This window comes from Plodia interpunctella, chromosome 2 (genome assembly GCF_027563975.2).
Source record: "Plodia interpunctella isolate USDA-ARS_2022_Savannah chromosome 2, ilPloInte3.2, whole genome shotgun sequence".
Lineage (NCBI taxonomy): Eukaryota > Metazoa > Arthropoda > Insecta > Lepidoptera > Pyralidae > Plodia > Plodia interpunctella.
In genome coordinates this window covers 9,987,061-10,003,339 of record NC_071295.1, presented here as the reverse complement: position 1 = coordinate 10,003,339, position 16,279 = coordinate 9,987,061, and the positions used below count along the sequence as shown (strand labels likewise).

The window sequence follows — 16,279 nt, the reverse complement described above, 5'->3', positions numbered from 1 at the left end:
TCATTTATAATTTTTTCTTTTCGATTTATACTTTTATTACAACTTTGAAATGTTTGCTAACAACCAACAGATCATTGGAATGGAAATCAACAAATTAGCCCCCTTTCCAGAACCACCCCCGAAACCCCCTGCAATTTAACACCAAGGTCGGTTCCAGAACCACCCTGCAATTTGACCCCAAGGTCGGGTGGGTGTCGTTCGTCGAACTTTCCGGCTTCCGGGTATGTTATGATTGATGTGACCTATCATTAGCGGTCAGCGAACTGTGTTATGAATTTTTTATAATAACATTGGTAAAACGAATGCTTTTCGAATGTCAATAGCGTTGAAAACAAGTTTTTATTTGTTGATTCCACCGTTTTCATGGGTATTTCGGTGTGGTTCATTCTACGGAAAATTTCACGGAAATCTTCCTACTAGATTTGTTAATTGTGAAGCAAAATCCTTCCAAAATTTCCAACACACTGATTAGGTACTACTTATTTTAAGCTTCTTGATTATTAGAGAATATTGCTGAAAACGTATAAATTCAACAAATGTTGAATTCCTGAAAATTCTCCATTGCGAGATAAGAGGAAGAAGGTACAGTACAATATATTATACGTTGTCAACTATACATATATTTACCAATGAGTACAGTGTTTTACAAATACTACTATACAAACATTAAATGCGAAAGTTTGCACGTGAGTGAGGATGTTTGTTACACAATTACGCAAAATCTACAATAAAATAAACTGATAAAATTTGGTTCTTGACTATCACATGATGCAGTTAGTGGTAATATACGTATCACGCTAGGTTATACGACAGGCGTTTATATTTGAGAATCTATTCATTTCCAAACTTTCTTTACTAGAAACTGATAAATAGCTAGCCACTTAGCTGTACTGCCTACTATTCACATGATTTATGATGCAGATCAACTGTCTGGAAGTGTGTAAGTAATACTTCATATGTTATCACATTGTACATATTTGCGAGTGTTCCCACAATGATATCAAATATCCGGGGATGTGAGTCATTCTATGTAATGTAGGATGATTTATTTTCATTATACCTAAATTCGTTACTAAGTTCTATTATGTCACTATTTTGATAAATCAGTTGAATGATATGGATATTATTATATACCGCACACGCTCAATCTAGCAACAAATCTTAAGACCACGTACGCATAACTTACCTGCCCATTTTATCAGTACGTTATGACACTGGCGTAACGGAATTACCAAAGAAATATTTATACCCAATTTATCGTTGGGATAATGTTCTATAGCTATAAATATGAAAAGAACCAAAATTAGCATTTTCCAAAAAAAACATCACATGACGTAACAGGAGAAGGATGCTTTCACCGCGTTTATTGGAAGCCTTACGTTGCCCGATGAGGTGGAATCACGGTGAAATAAAATTTAGCTGTTATTGACGCGGTAATAATGCACGTGGGAGTAGCTAATTCAAAAAGTCTATCAATAGCTTAGTTTAACAAGCATTTAGCTTGTTTTACCATTGATATTTAAGATAGTTTACAACAGCTACTAAATGTTCCGACATCTTGACAGTTCAAGAAATCCTGGCTTAAATAGCGAAGATCAAACATGATGTTGTGGTATCGTAAAGTTAATACATTTCCGCAAAGTACGTCGGAACTACTCGAGAAAATTGCCTCCCGATTGAGACGTAACCGACAGTCGTGAACGAGGAGACTATAAATCACAAGAACGCATTATTGTGAATATATGACGCCTGGTTACAACTGCTGGATACAATGAAGTCACTTGCAAATGTCGCAAGAACATAAATACGCCTATTGAAAATGGCCTATTACGATCAGAGCTCAATTATTTTTATTTGCTTGTTTGGTTGTACCAAGAAGGCAAACAGTCATGAGTTAGGCCCACCTGATAATAATTGATTACCACAGTCTGTGGACGGGCGCAAATTTAAATCGTTTATTCAGAACCTAAATTAGACCTTCACAGGCACCAAGGGCGTCACGTTTTGTCTGATTTCTGGCCTTCTGGCTTAGGGTCTGTTGCCTGTAATTACACTGCTTTTCACACCCTTCAAACCGGAATTTACAAAAATGCAAGCACTACTGTTTGGCATGTAAGCACGCTAGAAACAGATGAGAGAATACAATTTATATTTTATTATCATCTCAACCCAAACCAGGAGAGATAAACATTATCTCTAATAGTCTCCATCTTAACTATCTATATAAACAAATAAATCCCGTTTCTTACTTTTTCGAAATATCCTGGCAAAAATGTTCCTGCCCGAGCATAAACCATCCCCGAACGCTTTTGTTTATACAGTGCATTTTTCTGCCCACCAATATTTTTCAAAAATTTTGTCAGGTTTTGCGGTAATTGTATAAACTAATTAACAAGATTGCTTTCGATTATTCAGGCCCTGTCAATACAATGATCTTATTTGTTCGTATAATCAAAAACCGATAAAATACTTACATGTAAAAACGGCTTAATGTTAAGCGTCATACTTAGCAAGTCGATGCAAATAGCTTGCTAGCATAACAGTTAACTTGCTTAGTGTCCAGCTAATACTGTTATGTGAGAAATAACAATACTGTTCGGACAAATATTGAGAGGCGGTCGTGGCAGTGAACTCGACTGTTTGTCCGTTTTGTCTTGTGCTAAATACATATGCTTTTAATGACTGGATTTATGCTATAACCAGATGGTTGTATAATTTTACTGATGTAAATACATGTATAATGAAAAACAATCTTAAAAGAAAAAAGAGTTATCATCTGTCAGGCATATTCGTCAATCGGTCTTGTTCAGAGAATTCAGTTTTTAAATGGTTTTGTTATATATGTCACAAATGTTTTTTTTTTGGTTCCGTAATACAGACATGAAACCCTTAATATCTCATAGCTTGGCCTCGATAACTCAGTGGTAAAGAGCACTGTCCCGGATAGACAAGGTAATGAATAAATTTTTCATCTCATTATTATTTTAAATATATCTGTTTTATCCATCTATCATTATTGGTCTAGAATAATATATTGACATCGGTATAGGTAAAGAGATGAGAGCGTATTCCCATTGCTCAGTTGCGCTGCGACGTCCTTCGACATGTTGACACCCGTCGACGGATCAACTCAGAAGAACGTAGAAATTGTATGAAATTTCGTCGTACGTCAACATGTCAATGTCAAACCCTATAAAAAACTACGGAGCTTGACGGAGCTACAACGCACTGCGTCGTCGTAAACGGAGCACGACTGAGCAATGGGAACACGCTCTATGAATGAAGCCATTGGCTTTAAAAACAAATAATTCATATGCTAATTCCGGCCAAAACTTTTATATATAAAATTAGAACCGGATTAAAATAGTAGTGAACAGAAATTTTAGAGAACCAGTTACGATTTACTTTTTTAAAACAAAACAAATGTGGCCGGGCCTGTTTTGTGACGTCATCGACCAAGCCATGGTGAGATCATCACTGCGCATAACTTGACCTTAGCACGCCCTGTGTCGTGCGGATAGGGGTGAATTTATGAATTGAAATATTTTAAAATTGTCTTCACGACACGAATATAAGTTAAAAAAAATGTTACAAGTTTCGCTACTATTTTACCACTTGTGTTGAAGTAAATTGTTAAGACTATAACCATTAATAAATTTGAATGAAGGAAGTTGATTTTACGTAAATAAACTATACATGGTACATATAGTTGATTTGTACGCAATGCGCATTGCGGTTGTAATATGTAGAACATGCGTACAAAGAAAAATGACTCACCAAAAAAAATTAATAAAAAAACGCGGAAACCAGTACCAATACAATCAAATTTTACAATGAAAGAATCTAAAGAAATATAATTACATGGTAAAACTAGCTTTTGCCCGCGGCCTCGCCCGTGTGTATTCGAATGGAAGTAATCTTCGTCTTAACTATACCAGCAATGTATACCGAATACGGAAAGTTCGGCAAACTGTACCGCGATATTGTATCACCGGCATAAAGTATGCATGTTCAGACGGGCCCAATTATTTGTGATCGTCCGGTGCGCTTCTATTGTGTCATTATAAAAGTAAACTTCGTGTAACTCGCCCATTTACGATCTGCAATTAATCTATTGTAATACTAAACTTGGTGAATCACTGTTCCGGATGTTTTTTCAGGTTAAACTATGTGGGACACAGTGCAAGACAGGTGGCGAGGGCCATATATTACGCGTTATCTTGTTTGACAATCGTTTCATCACACGAGCTATGGGAAAATATTTGTATATCGAAGTTTGCAGTATGCACATAAACTGATTTTGATTAAGCAAGTTTATACTAATTATAAATTATGTTGCTACAATTGTTGACGGTATATGTCTATCTGGGACTGTACATATGTAGATGTATTGTACGTATGTATCTTCCTTGGTGGACAACATTTTCGGAAACATGTTTTTTCCATGATAGTCTGACGAGCGAAATAAAAAAAAAATAGAATATACATATTGTATAGATTTTGAAAGTCTAATAATAGGAAAAAGTAATAAACTGGACACAACAATGGATTGGCAAATATTTATCGCTATATCAGAATTTACATTCCAATGTTTTATTTTGTTTTGTTCCAGATCTTCGACAAGTAACCAACATGGTTAGAAATAGTCTATTATGCATTACGCAGACATCAGGAATTAACGATGCGTAAGTTATAAGTAGCATCGGTTGGATTTGACAGTAACCGGTATTACGCATTTATGCGTGAACTAGATTTAACTTACGTAATTGTGAAATATAGTCTAACAGTTTAAGCTAGTATAGTATCGAGGAAATTTATTGGTCTCTTGCCATATATGGAACTAACATATGCAGGAAAATGAGCACGATAAACTCGCACATTCATTCGGCAATAAAAGAAATCATAAAGCTTTCTAATTTGTTTTGGATATTTTTTATTGAAGCTTCCTTGAGACTAAGAACAGAAATCTTAAAAATAACGTCAAAGACAAATCCAGTCCTTTGAAGAATACGCAGACATTGACATAATTCTATCAGAGACAACATCATAAATCCATCCACGGATCGTTGGTACATGTGCATTAAAAATGACGATTATGCCCTAAAATGCTGACGTAATTTTTCTCTCGACAGATGATATCATTGATGTTAATTTAGAAAATTAAATTTTAGAAACCAGCTATTTTAAAAGTATAACACTTTGAAAAACGTTAAAATTGATGCGTTTCTTCAGAAATTAGAGCTTTACAGAGGCACTTTTGCACGTCAAATTTTTTATTATAGCATTTCACTAAAAGCCACAAATTACTGGCATTTCAGAATGATCACAGGTAAGAAGAAATGTCGCTATAATGCTAGAACGGCTTACCGTTTTTTCTCTTTTTCTCTCCTATATGGGAATTTGAACAATCACAATGGAATTCGTGTATTTTCAGTTAAGTGACGTCATCAGCATGACATTGTCACTACATCAGTATCTCGAGGTACGCTACAAATTCCGCCGAGGTCAGAAGGGCGTAATTTTCACACTTCTAAATGTCACAGCGAACGTGCCACCACCGGAAATACAATAAATATAAAATGTTTTACGTTTGCTGTTTCCTTCGGGTGGTTGAGTACAATCACACTAGGAAGGGTTTTTAAGATTTATAAGCAACCGTTTCATTTTTATTAGTATTGTTTTAAGTGTCACTTAAAGGTGATAACATAAATGGAAACTATAAATCGTCAGTTGTATATTGCTGACCTTGCCGGATATATTCATGTAATTTTTAGACAAGTATGATTTATTTTGCAAATTTTATACAACTTGTAAGAAGTTTCTTACTAAGATATGTGTAAAAATACTAGAAAAAAATCGACACAATTTCAAAGAGGTATTTCATTATTACAAACCATTTGCAAACCTATCGAATGCCTCCCCACGCACGTGGTAATAGCACGCGTCGACCTATCTCAATTGATTACGGTCAGAAATAGGTTTCAGATAATGCATGTGCATTATCTGGGCATAAACGCTTTTTGCCCGGGCGTAAACCATTTGATTACTGATTCGCCGCAACAACAGACAGACGCTTAGAGATCTATGGATATAATATAATTGACTGCACCGGGCTTCAGTGCGTGGACAAACTAACGTATTTTAATTACGATGCATTCGTGATGCGTACACACGAATGCAAAAACGACACGCTCCACTTCTCCATCATAATTTCACAATCGCTTTAATATTTTAAACGCCCATTTTATTAACGATTGTGCGTTATTAGGACAGACTGTAACTACCACAGCACAGTATATGTTACAGAGGCAACTTGGTAAGTGATTAACACTTACTGATATCGACTAGTTGCGTGCTAATTGGAGAAAAACTTGTAAACGTGTAATGAAGCAAAAAGAGGAGACTCGTAGTTACCAGTTGGGGTTTAATGTACGATGTGGGCTGATAACTGAATTGTTGAATGATAATGATAACAATAAGTTTGATTGCAATCAGATCTGATCAATAACACGATTTTGACAACACGTCCGTTAATAATAAACAAAACTAATTTTACTTTCTCTTGCATCTTTGTCTCCGTGAGCTTTATCCCGGCTTCTTCTTCAGCCGTTGAGCGTCGAAGCCCAGGGCGTCAATTCAAGATCTTGTCTCCATTTCGCACGGTCATCGGTATCCCTAGTTGTCAGACAATTTTACTAAACAAAGAAAATCGAATTCTAGACTAAATCTACCAACGATTCATAATAAGTCGATAGATGTAGCCGCTTATTCATCCGTTTCATGGAAACCGAGGCCCAAAGTGCAATCAACTACTCTATAATGGTAACTTGACATACAATAATTTGTTGTGTTGCAAGGATGACGCAATTTTCTTCTGTGTGGTTAGTAAACGTATTCATTATTATCAGATTCGGTATACGTTGCTGTAAAGCACTCATACAAACTACGAATCTTCATGCTTTCGTGTCGGCATCAGTCACAGCATGGCGATAGTGGTTCATGAAATTAGAGATGTACCTATGATTGGTTACTTGATGGTACGTTGAACAATTCGCCAAACATTGGCGGCTTCGGCATCTTCTTCATAGTCTTATTCCTCATGGCTGAGGGTCGTGGTCATTAGGTACGTGGAATGAAACACACACACAACAACTTTCTTGGCATTATTAATGGAGTGGTTTGCCATTGCCTTCTCCATTTCACACATAAGTTAATAATAAACAATCAGTGTGCAGGTTTCCTCACGATGTTTTCCTTCACCGGAAGCAAGTGGTGGTCTATGAAAACTACATGAGTCAGATTGGTATACAAACTCATGTGACACGAGTAGGATATGACTGGGACACAGGCGGGCGTCTTAACCTTTACACCAACACCGCTTCAACGGATTCGGCATACACATGGTTTTTAGCCGGTAAATAAAAATTATATATTTCGATTAATGAAAGACAGCGGAAATCGGACAATATTTTTGATTATAAAGTACTAGCTGCGCCCCGGGGCTTCGCTCCCGCGGGAATTTCGCAAAGGTTCCCTATGTGTCATTTCAAAGCTGAAAGACGTAGAATATAACCATATTCTACACGTGTACCAATATTCATAACAATCCGTCCAGTAGATTTTGCGTGAAAGAGTAACAAACATACAAACATACACACATCCTCTCAAACTTTCGCATTTATAATATTGGTAGAACTAGCTGCGCCCCGGTGTTTCGCTTCCGTGGGAATTTTGAGATGAAAATATCCTATATGTGTTATTACAGTATATTTTACCCGTGTACCAAATTTCATACCTATCCGTCCAGTAGATTTTGCATGAAAGAGTAACATACATACACACATACATCCTCACAAACTTTCGCATTCATAATATTAGTAGGAATTAGGATGACTTACAGCCATGCCCCATAGTACATTGCGCTACGTTGAGACGACGCAGCACGTTATAGATCAGTCATACTCCGTTGTTTTCTCATACTCGGTGGTTTTGACATTGACGAGCATTGACGTACGTCAACGTGACGGAGGAAGTCTGAGCGCAACGTAGCAATAGGCATGGCTCATTTCAAAACGAAAATCGACGATAAATTGATGACATTATTGGAAAAAATTCACCAAATTGTTTGAGTTGCAATAGCAAAAAGAAATTCTACAACGAACGGCAAACTGTTCAGCAATAGCGTATAAGCCGGCATTTGAAAAAATAACAGTATCTACATTGTTTTACTAGTAACACCATCTCTCTCGAATATATTCAGTAAACAGCAGACTACTACTGCTACCTAGCGACAATCACAAGAAACTTTTCACATGGAGCAGAGCTGGCAAAGTGAAACTAAATAGCAATCGTAGTCGAATGATGACTAGGAATTCAAATAGATGGCGCTGTTATAAAATAAAATATTGCCCATATCTTTTACGTTTTCAGGATAAAACCATGAAAAAAACAAAAAGATATTATTAAGATTAAAATTCAGATTTTACGAATTTAGTAATTGACTGTTGTATACAAAATGGATAAAATAATAGCTGGTCATATAACGGTAATATATAGACCAGTAAAAATTAATGCATATTTTATATAAATATACACAAAATTTTAAACGTATAACAAAATAAAAATTCACTATTGAAGAACTGACAAAAAAATTGAGCCGCCCGAACAGGGACTTGAACCCTGGACCCTTGGATTAAAAGTCCAATGCTCTACCGACTGAGCTATCCGGGCTCATGTCGTCACTAGCGTAAATTGCGTATAGTTACCACAACAACATTGTACAGGGAGAAATATATTGTTGTATAATTATTAATAGAGGCAAACAATTGGATCACGAGATATGATAATATATTTTTGATTCGCAGAAAATACAAGTCAAATGATGATGATTAACGCCTATATTCCCAACTGGTGTAAATACCTAGACCTTTTACATTGCAGCCCCGTTGGGGTCCTTAATTGTTTCTGTATTTGTAAATTAACACCTGTAATTGTACATTAAGCAAAAATAGTATGAATTTGTATTAAAAAGAAAATATAAGTGTAAAAATATTTAATTGTATAAAAGTTGGCGCCTGTGCTTATTCAGCCATAGGATTTTAATTCAAAACGTGGACCTCACTAGCGGCTCTATAGGCAAATTTCGGTAAAAATCTTTAGTTTTTATCAATTGGTCGGCATTGATTGAACAAAACAATTCCGGCCTAACCGGAGCGTGATGCTAATTTGTAATTACAATAGCGAGAAATAATTATTCTGCCATCTACACACACGCCGAGTGTTCTATTAATATGTTATAGTTTTGCTATTCGTCCACAGATGGCGCTAAGTGTTGAAGACAATGGAATAAAATTAGTTTGCTGATAGCAAGAAATACAAAATTATAAGGAAATTGGTATGATGTAACCTATTATGTGTTTAGGATATTTAATGCAACATCACAAACATATTTAAGAGACAAGCCTTGCCAACAAACCAGTAGAGCTTCAAACCCTGAGGACGATCTGCTTCTCTGGACTCCTTCGATCAGGGCGGGAACACAGCGATTACAAGCTAAATTTTAATTAACTATTATAATTAAAAACTTATCTCACGTAGTATATTCAACTGTTACCGTAGTTATTATATAAATCTGCTACCTACCGACAGATGGCAGCACAAGCTAAATGTTTAAAACTCCCATAGACAGTGCGACTTTCAGCATACCATGTGTAGTAGATGGAATGTAGACATCCACGACTTTGATATGACTCCAACTCAGCCAACCAAACCAACTCCCAAATTTGAACAACGAAACTGAAGCTAACAGTTATTTTTATTTCAAATGCTAACTAACATGTCTTACTGAAAAAATCTTCTAAATTAATAAATATAAAAAAGCCTACTTCATTTGGAAACATCATATCTTTTACTTATTTATTGAGTGAGTAGTCGAGTACGAAAAAAATATACAAGTCACCGAATTACACAATAAAAGAAGCATTCCTTATTTAGTGTGCCGAAAATCGCATTTATAATTTAAATTTATTTTATTGAATGGTACTACGTGAGACATGTCACTGTCACAAAATAACCTTACATTAGTCTGCTTTACAATCACACCCATAAAATACTCACCTGCACAGTGCAACCTAATTGACGCGTTATTGGCTTAATGATCATAATAAATATGTATACAAGCTGCGTAACGAATAATAATAATAATTAATTGCCTTTATGTTTCCTGAAAACATTTGGAATGTTCTGTTTTCACATAAAAAAACGACCACTTCACGCAATTACTGCAGAGGTTTTTTTAAACTTTGTATTTATCACTGTCGAATGTATGCAACTGTGCAAACTAATTGGCACAATAATATCTTTTTGAAGTTATATCTAAGACTGATTCCGATAATTCAGAGCATAAATGATCAGCAAGAAATACCTACATAAAAATAGCCATATACTTTAAATGAAAATTGATTTCTAAGAGCTATTTTCACATTTCTCCCCTAGTATCCGCTTTATTCTAATACTTAGTGACTTATCACTTAGATACCCTAGTGCATTTACACCAAGCGCTTTGCTGGGCACACATAGGCTATGGCTGCCATTGGTTGGATAGCCAGCCTGGGGATTAAATGATCATTAGCTCGTTCGATGCAAATCAAACTTTAGATTTAACCAATAACAAAAAAAACAAATTTAAATGACATAAAGCAACGCTAACGACGATAAGGCGTTTGATTTACTTATAGACAACTTTCGCGGGCCATAGAATAGAACAGATTCCTGCGGAATCGACACAGCTCCATCTGTTTGCCACATATAGCGTCGTTTCGATTTAAACTCTACGTTAAACCAAGGCCTCGCATAACCGTCAATGTGCAATGAGTACGATTTCAAACACTGAATGAGATTCATACACGTGTCAGGTCAGGTCTGTTTAGCGTTACTTTATAGATGATGACTCACGGTAGCGTACGTCGCAGAGTGTCATAGTACCTGTAACAGACATAATGTGGGTTAGTTTAGTGCGATTACTGTACGATTCTACATGAACAAAACGTGTCAATAACTTCAATGAAACAGTTTAACTAATGTAAATGTTTTATGCCGGCTTTACATTATAGCGATACAGTTTGGTCAACTTTAGCGGTTTCGGTATTCATTTCTAGTTTTTGGTTTAGATGTAAATAAAAGCTCTCATACAACCAAACTACGCAATGTTGTTTCATCGCGTCCCCTGATAACACTATTATATAAAACACATGTGTAACTTGTGGATCCACAATTATTAAAAATTGTTAGTTTTGGACTCCTTAGTAATTAATTTGAAATGCTGCTTAAAGTGACGATTTCATGCCAGTGTCGTCTTTTTAGTTTTATTTCGAGGGAGTTGTATGTGTTATATTAAAACCAAATACCTATGCGCGAATAAAATAGAACATAATAATACAAAACACGTTAAAATAACAGGAATTATATTATTAGTATTTTATAATGGCAAATAACAGAAAAAAGGAGTTTATTTTCGTTTTGGTTTACCAAAATGTAACAAAAAATTACTCGATTGGAACAGATCTCCCAAATCCTTAGCACAACTCTCAACAAATTATTACGCCACACTGAAACATCTGATGAATGACAGCCGTGGCGTTGGCTGAATGAACTTATCATACTCTTATCATGTAAAACGTATAGTAGGTCCAAAGGGTCGATAAACTATCTAAGTAAATGTGGTTAATAACATTTTTGTTATGTTAACAGCAATTAACATAACAAAAATGTTATTAACCACATTTACTTATATAGTAGTAGACATGATCCATTTGACTGCTGCATGTGTTATAAAATTCTATAGAAACGCTATTTTTAGAAGTTTTTTGGGCAATAAGCTATAAGTAAGATCATGGATCAGATATAATTATCACCCGATTGCCATCCCCTTTTCTATCCACTGCTGGGCATATAGGCCTCTCTTCTTTAACGCCAACCTTCTCTATCCTGTGCTAATCTAACCCACGTACGACCTGCGACTTTAGTAATGTCATCTGCCCATCTCGCTGCTGTCCTTCCGACACTTCTCTCCCCCATTTCTAGTCCACCATTCGGTCATCGTCCTGCTCCACCTGCCATCATTCCGTCGTCCCACTTAAGCTTCATGACCGTGTCTCCATACACTAATCTAAAATTAAGAATATAAACCATAGTAGACATCACATTGACATTTGTTTATTGTAAATGTCCATTATACATAATTTATAGTACGAGTTGAGTAAGTACATTACATAAATATCTCAATCTAAGTTCAGTATACTCGTAGTATGATAGTCATTTATTGCACGTTGTTCGAATTATACCGGCTCCACACACTCGGGTAGGCGATCTAAAACAGATGCCGATGCGAATGAACGTACATTACGTAGTTACAATGCGAGTTTTTTTTACAGCAAGAAAAAACCAACAATGTACGTTGTAACCGCCAGGTTTTACGAACTTTTTGCGGGTAGTGTATAGCCGGCTTTATATTAGAATTATATTCGCCACGCCTTCGGACGCACCTCGGCTAGACTTAGGCACTATCACAAATATGTCTTGTTGTCAGGTTATACAGTCAATCAATACGTCAACAACCAAATGCTTTCATCTTCGAGTGAATTGGATGAACTTAACATATCGCTAATTATATTATAAGTCGACTTTCATTTTGACAAATCTTAAGATTTTTTGCAATAGTCTAAGTATAAATGATATTAATTAAAAAGTAAGTAACATATACGAAATAACTCCTACAGATTGCAAAATAGTGATATTAGATATCAAAAAGTCCATAAGATGTTTTTGCCTTGCGGTAAACATGGGAATGTCAAAATTGTATCAAGTTGGTCATTGCACTCGAGCGAAGATAATGCAATTTCAAGGGCTTTCAAGACACGGTAAATTTTCCACGTCCAGTGATTGTCCCCACGTGTTATTCCTATGTTAGGAGCGCGTCAATCGAAGACTCGTAAAATGATTTATAGCTACTGTACGACCACAAGGTGTGTAGGAGTAATAATTCCATTATGGCAACCTTGATATCCTGCTGCGTACTCTTGGAGTTGATGAGGAGGAAGCCAGTGAGGCTAAGTATTAAACAACATAATACTACGGTGCGGGAGCGTCAATTACATCAAGAATTTCCACATGAACAACTAGGCACTTGAACAGGTTTAAGTAGTATCACCCACGATCGGCCTTGGGAATTATATTGACCTTCCAAGTAATTACATAATTTTACACTTCATCACAATAAAATGCGCAACTTTGGAAACAGACAAGGAATGTTAATTCTAATTAAGACTGGTATTTCTCGGAAAACCAGATTTTTATTTGGTATTTAAAGAATCCGTATTAAGATACAGCCAAGCTTAATTTCGAGAAGTTTCTAAAATACTCTTTTCTACATTTGAATAAAAATTAAGATTATTGGGGATAAACAAAGGGAAAGTACGAATCTTGTTTTAATTGTGAGGAATATTTTTTTCCTGAACAGCATTTTCATCAAAGTTAATAACTGAAACAACTAGTATGAGGAAAAGATGAAAAAGTTTAAAATTGCACAATGGTAAAAACGAATTAGATAAGATCCAATGGTGGCACAGTCAAGAAAACGCAGCTCATCTATGAGTAGTATATGTACAAATTCAATTGAAAAAACCACACAGTCTATGGCGATCGGTAAGCAAGCTGGTCCGCCAGCGCTGAGCAGAGGTCAATAGCTACCAAGGTTACAAATTATCCCAACAGTTATTGAGTTTTTATCGTGATGATCTTCTGGGAATGCAGTCCTGCGACACGATTATTATGCAAAACTGCAGTAAGTAGCTGTATTTGTGAACAAATTGGTGTATTTACTATTTAAGCGTTTTTAGTGTCTAAGTGACCGTTACTGGGTGATTAAAAGAGTACAGTGTTATAAATTTTAAAATACATCACGTTATAAAAATGCCATAGGAGTGTAATTTTCGCAAATCAGAATTCAGCCAATTCTTGGGCCATAACAATGCAATTTTGGATTGACACAATTAAACATAATAATACAGGAAGCATTTGTCTCGTCTATCATAACGAACCGTCATGCAAGACCAATCATAATGGACTAGAAGGACGAAAATATGAAATGTATTCAGTAAAAAACACCACTGGGACGCAATACGAACATAAAACATTTATTGAAGGCGTTGTATTCACTAAAAAATAAGGTGCGGCGAAAGAAAGAATTGGTACAGTTAAGTTATACAGCTAGGAAATTTACGCGTCAGTAAACTGCAGATTTGCAATAAATTGGGATTAATTGACATGCTGAGGACTGTACTTATTTATTTAGCAGTAAAGAGGTAACAATAACGGCATAATGAACCACATAATGCTTTCTCAGAAGCGAGTATGGTAGTGCAAGTGCGTAGATTATTTTATCTAAGATTTTTGCACAACAAATGTTTGGAATTCTAGACGGTTTCTCCTAGAACAGGTTTGGTAGTAAGTACTGTGACCAAGTAAATATGTGCAGGTGTATATATACTATAGACAAATCTTATATATCTCTATTTATTTACAGTCTACATAGAAATCTACTTCCAATAACAGACTGCGTGGTATTAGAACGTTTACTCAACGCTAATTAAATGTATGCTTTGCTGCAAATTGCCTTATTTCAGTTTGTTTATGACTATCATTGCCTGATTGGTATTTAATTGGTAGGAACACCCACACAAAATTTAATAACACATACAGGATATGGCGCAGACACTAATTAAATTACAGTTTCAAACATCTAATATAAAGTTGTACGAAATACAAAACGAATGATGTCTTAAGAAAAAAATTATAGACTATGTATCTGTATCGAGCCGAGAAATGCAGTTACAAAATCCGTAATCCATAAAACATGATCAAGAACGAACATCAACAAAATAAAAATAGATTTGGCTACAGGCAAACATTGTCATGATGATATATTTTTAGATGCCGTTGAGATAAACTATAAGAATGATTACATTTCCTCAGATCACTGAAATTGAAAAGTTGGGATACAAATTAAAATTTGCAATATTTACATCTAGCAATTATTAAAGCAGAACAAAATTCACATGTATAATGTTTATATATAGGAAAATAATGTCAAACTAGATACTGACCATACAGAACTATGTGCCAAAAGAGTCAATGTAATTAAAAGTGACGGGCTGTCACAGTACATAATACCGATTATGTATTATATTATGTACTGTGACATTACTATGTTATAGTCAAATGCAAAAACAAATTTCTCCGTTTTCAGACTTTTAATGAAATGATGCACAGAGTTAAGATCTTTAGTTTGCTAGGACATAGCGAGCGGAGTTGCCGGCAAAATCTAGTAACTATTGAAAAGTAATTTAATCAACTCACTGATAAATGTTTCCCTTAACTTGAGCTTAAACTTAAACATATTTACCTCACAAACTGACGATGAACATAATAAGAAGGTGACAATAATAGCATAGTGTAGTAATTGTATAACGATAGATGTATTGTTATTGTTTTATACTAGTAAGCAGACAAACAGCCATGCGGGCCCCAAATGGAAAGTGGTCACCACAGCCTACAGACACATGCAACAACAGCGATGTCACACGCATGTTGCCGAATATAATTTGTAGAAAAGAATATACTATTATAAATGTTATATCCAAGGTAATAGCGAATATATGCGCCGGCGCTGTTGCAGACGACGCCACTGACACACTGAGCGCCATTGGATAAAAAGAGCATGCGCTACTGCCAAGATTCTCAGTCAAGCGTATCGCAAGTGTGAAATGGCGAAGCGTCATACACGAAGACAGACCTAATAATTATACTTTTAGACAATGTGTTTTATGTGAAAATAATACGTTCCAGATCATTAACACTGCCAGTTAAATTACAATTATTGTACATAGTTGATGAATAAATTTGATTTCTTGTATTCTTGTGTGCATATTATTTGTATTACAGAAACATATAAAAACTTGATCATTTTTAAGACATTTCGTGGGTATGTATCAGATAGGCAATTTCAAACAATATTTCATTACAAAAAGACATACGTAAGTACCTAGGTAACCTAAGTTTGTGTCGAAGCTGAAAATGCTTATAAGTGATTAAGTTGAAAATGAGATTTATATGGAGTACAACACCATTGAGGTCCTGTTTTAAAACATGAGTTGTACTTAAGACGTGCCACATCTGAAATGCATATATAGTAACAGCGTGATCATTAAACTGTTCTCATTAG

At 35.4% G+C, this 16,279-nt stretch overlaps 1 protein-coding gene and 1 non-coding gene across 3 annotated transcripts in view; both read right to left on the bottom strand.

The window, feature by feature from the left end:
* The window catches only part of bun (bunched), a 117,518-nt gene that overhangs the window by 71,844 nt on the left and 29,395 nt on the right, over positions 1–16,279 (bottom strand). The gene's annotated exons all lie outside the window — the stretch shown is intronic.
* Positions 8,658–8,730, bottom strand: TRNAK-UUU (transfer RNA lysine (anticodon UUU)). Its single transcript has one exon. It is a non-coding gene; the product is annotated as a tRNA-Lys (tRNA).